Raw genomic sequence first — 4,823 nt, forward strand, 5'->3', positions numbered from 1 at the left:
TATAAAATTATATATAAAATTATATATAAAAAATGTTTATATATTTTTAAAATAAATAGAAAATAAATATTTATGCATATTCTGTGCTATCTGGACGATCAGAATTAAAGTTGGTCAAAACATTCCGGCATACACTTAACGGACAATTAATTATTTTAATTCTACAATTTTCTTATAAATCGTTTGCATTTTGAATGCGTTTCATTTTCACGGTCACACCCTATAAACATCAGTTCATTCTTGCTGTCTGTCAAATATACCAAACAAAGTAATGCTTACGTTAAGCGCTGTAAACATAGATGGAACGCACCCTTTGTAATAAGATTTTATTATAGAAATGTAAGACGAGTTTTTTTAATTCGATCGATTAGTCGCATATATTATGCGATTATCGTTAATGCAACTTTCCATGAAAGCTACATTTGCGCATAATACAATTGATTAAAAAACTCGCCTGTAATCGAAAAGATTTAACTGCAGTTCAATTTTAATTAATTATTTTTACATTGTGCAGTTAAGAGGACACTAGAGCGATGTTATAATTATCACGAAGTGATTACAGTGCAATCAATCTTTAAATTGGTTTTACAAATTGCAAAATATTTTTTACAAAATTATAATATGCACAAGTATAAATTTAAAGTAAATTAAAATCAGTTTCACAAGAAAGTAAAAGATTAAAAACTTGAGGTTAAAGTTTGCTTAATATAAAAGTTTTATATAGTTCATATGAGTAGTGTAAATATTTAGCAAACCAGATTTTTTTTTTTACTTTAACAAACAGTATTGAGGCCGATATGCACAATCCGTTCTTAATCTCAAAATTATCTCAAATATTTTACGACACTAATACATCTCTTTGATTAGTTCATGACATCTTAAGTACCTGTTCGAAATGATAAAAATTTTAACAATAAAATAAAATAAACAAGAAGATCATCATACTGGTGTGTCTCCTTTCAAGCTAATACAAGTGCCAATGGTTTCACGATTTCCTTATTTGGATTATGTGTACTAATTAGTATGTCTAGGTATTATGAAAAAATTTTATTGCAATTGTGGACGAGTGAATACGAGACATCAAGATTAAATCAGTTATGAAACATAGCGAAGATAAACATAAGATTATGAAACTGAACAAAATTGTCGTAAAAATTTAATTGAAATGTTGAAATAGATATCGAAAGAGTTTGTTCGAAAACCATTCTCTCTGAATGAATTGGATCGATAAAAAATAACAAAATTGCGAAAATTTTTACTACTCTTGGCTCAGTTGTACTTAAATATTTGTCTGAAGATAATTTGTACTTAAATATTGTCTGAAGATAATTTACTACATTTCAATGCATTACCTTGGTGAAAATTTTTCTTATAATTTTTATATGAATTGGTATATTTTTCAGAAATATTCGGAAAGTTTACATCTTCTCTCAGAACTTCTCATACAAATTAATTCTGAAATATTCTGAAATTTCTTTTATTAAAAATAAAAATAAAAATTATCCTATAATTTTTAAAAAGTATTTTTAAATTTTTTAGATTTTGTACATTTTATCAGAACATTTCATCAGAAATTATATTACTTACAAAAATCTTAAAAATCTATATTACATCTATATTACAAAAAATCTTAAAAATCTTACGATAATTATTTCATAATTAACATATATGAAAAATTCTGAGAAAAGATGTAGATTTTCTGAGAAATGTTCCAATTCATATAAAAAAAGTAAAAAAGTTATAAAATATAACTTAAATATTATAGAAAAATTCTGAAAAATTATATATAGAAATTCTAAAAAATTATATGAAAAATTCTGAGAAGAATTTTCATCAGTGTAAATTGTATTCGGTTTTCGGTAAATTGTATGCAGTTCAGATATTGTATTATCCACAATGGATTACTTCTATATATTCTTATGCATATCACTGTGCATTATGTGTTATGCAAAAATCTGTGCTGCGGGTTTTAGTGTTTTAAGACATTATTTAAGAGTCATTTTACAAAACATCGATTGGCTTAATCGACTGATTAGTCCATTGGAATTGGCCAATCGCATTTATTATTTCTTTTGAAATGCAAGAGCGATTGATCAATTCCAATGAACTAATCGGCTAATGATGTTAATCGGTGTTTCATAAAGTGACTCTAATGCTTAATTTATACCTTGATTTTAATCCTAAAGTCCATGATGCTAGAAATCGGTCCGAGATCTCGGACAAAGAAAAAATTAACAAATCACATTTGAACAATTTGATCACATAATCATTGTAATTGGTCAATTCTTTTTATCCGAGGTCTCGAACCGATTTCTAGTATCGTGATCACAAGATTATATATCTCAGATCTATAATAGATTTTTAAGCCTTATGCCATAAAAAATGGATAAGTTATAGTCAATTATTCTCGTCGAATTCGACTGTAATTGGTCAATTTCTTATGGCTTAAGGTTATACACCTAGGCTACGTTTCAAAACTTCCTCTCCGCGGAAAATTTTACTCGAAATATATAGTACACGTAACATATACTATAACATATAAAGTAAAATCGGAGAAGAAGTTTTGGAACGTAGTCCTATTGTAGATCCAGGATAAAATCCTAAAATTTAGCCAATGGAATATCAATTTCAGTTAGGACTAATTAAAACTAGCGATCCTATTGGCCGAATTTTAAGGATTATGAAGCATAAACCAAGCATAAAGCCAACGGTATGCTTGGTTTATCTAGCCACCGTATTGGTTGCGGTTCTGCCAGTGCCAGTATCGCAGCCAATACGGTGGCAAGATTCTAATCCAGTTAGCAATCCAACAGGAAAACAAGCATCCTATGCCACAGGCTTACACAGTCTTGAAATAAGAATGGACTGAATACCGCCCCAAAATCAAGTAAACAAAAAAAAATATATGTTTTAGAATTTGATTTGTCAATCCTTTTAAAGCTTGTTACTCCATTGGTCATGGATAATGCTAAAGTCTTGCGCACAATGGAGGAAATATTAGGAATAAATATTAAGATTTTAGCCTATCAGAAATCGTGTATTCTGGTGTAACTGATATCTAGTAGGGAGGTTGAAATTTTAATATTTATTCGCGCAAGGCCCATCTTTGGCTGAGTTCAGCCATAAACACAATACGAAGGAATAACGATAGCGATAGGAATAACATGATTTCAACCTATCAGAAATCAGATACACTGGAATAAACACTTTCTTATAAGTTGAAATCATGTTATTCCTATCGCTATTTCTTCGCATTGTATTTAAAGCTTTCCACTTAAGGGCCATTCCACACAAACTTACATAGCCGCATAAACATATATATGCATAAAGAAAATCATCCAATCGTATTATGTTTGTCTTTATGATAAAAATGTGATTGGATAATTTTCTTTATGTATATGGTTATGCAAGTTGTGTGAAATGGCCCTAACGCAACCTAATGGTTGCATTGTTCGATCTTGTTTAATATTTGATAAACAACAAGGATAAAATGATTCCAGGAGTATTAGGATGAAGGACTTTGATTGATACATTTTCTTATGCATTGTGTTACGTGTTATGCGTTATATAAGAGTCTGTGCTTCCCACTTCATCCACACAAACTTGCATAACCGCATAAACATAATGCATAAAGCAAATTATTAATTACATTTTACATGCATTATTACGTCTTTATAGAAGAAATGCGATATTGGATAATTTTTTTTATGCACGTTAATGCGGTTATGTAAGTTGGAGGATAAACTCTTATATAACGCATAACACGTAATGCATAAGAAAATGTATCAATTAAAATCCTTCATTTTCTTCCTTTTCATGAAATAAAGAATTTTGATTGGTTTATTTTTTTATGTTTTATGTTTTATGCGTTATGCAAAGGTCTGTGTTCCCCGCTTAATAGTCGCAGCACAGACTCTTGTAAAACGCATAATGCATAGTGAAAGAGAATCAACCAATCGAAATTCTTCTTTTCTGAGAGGAAAAGAAAAATTCTGATTGGTTGATCCGCTTATACATGCATTCTATAATAAGCCATTAATCATAAATCAGAAGTTAGAAGCTGGAAATTGATCAATCACAGTCGTTAATTTCCAACTTCTAACTTCTGATTTATGACTAATGGCTTATTGTAGAATAGCCAATACCCTTAAGTGAAATGCACCTTTTATGTTTTGTCCAATTCAGGCTCCGCACAATAAAAGCAAGAGAGAACAGAAAATAAGAATTTTAACCTATCAGAAACTGTATATTCCACAATACATGATTTCTGACAGATTGAAATTCTTATATTTGTATTCAGGCCTTATATTTAAAGCTTCTTTTATCTTTAGATACTCCACGAATTATTTCATTGGCTGCTAAGCATCTAAAGATAAATTTAAGTAAGTCTTAAGTACAAGGTACTTTGACTATGAATACGTGCATTATCTTTGTTCCTTTTATTGTGCGGAGCCCCTTACAGAAACAGCTCACGTGGCGCCATCTGTCGGATGAATGGCGTACTTCAACGGCGCCATGTCGGCGAGAAACCTTCGCGAAAAGTATTGAATCGGTGACGTCACAAAAGACAGATCAGTGGAAGGAGTAAACGGGGTGGACGATCGCGTTTGTGCGGAAAAAATGTCCGGCTACCGGAACTTATCATTTACGTGAACGTGCGGCGAACGGTATTCGTGAATGCTCGTGAACGTGGTGAGCTATCGGTGCTAGCGCGTAAAACCGGCTCTGATTGAGTATTGGCGAGTGGCGGTGAGTGGCGGTTCCTTTCCGGAACGAACGAATATCAAAAGTGTGTGCGTCCGCGTCCCTCCCCCCCCCCCCCC

The 4,823-nt window shown here is 31.4% G+C and overlaps 1 protein-coding gene across 1 annotated transcript in view; it reads left to right on the plus strand.

Annotated features, from left to right (window-relative positions):
- Positions 1-4,585: 4,585 nt before the first annotated feature.
- Positions 4,586-4,823, plus strand: part of LOC108693262 (homeobox protein PKNOX2-like) — an 11,685-nt gene continuing 11,447 nt past the window's right edge. Inside the window, exon 1 of the mRNA XM_018202124.1 lies at positions 4,586-4,749. The gene's annotated coding sequence lies outside the window, so the exon portion shown is untranslated. The remainder of the gene's footprint in view (positions 4,750-4,823) is intronic.

Source organism: Atta colombica, unplaced genomic scaffold (genome assembly GCF_001594045.1).
Source record: "Atta colombica isolate Treedump-2 unplaced genomic scaffold, Acol1.0 scaffold89, whole genome shotgun sequence".
In the NCBI taxonomy this organism is placed as follows: Eukaryota; Metazoa; Arthropoda; class Insecta; order Hymenoptera; family Formicidae; genus Atta; species Atta colombica.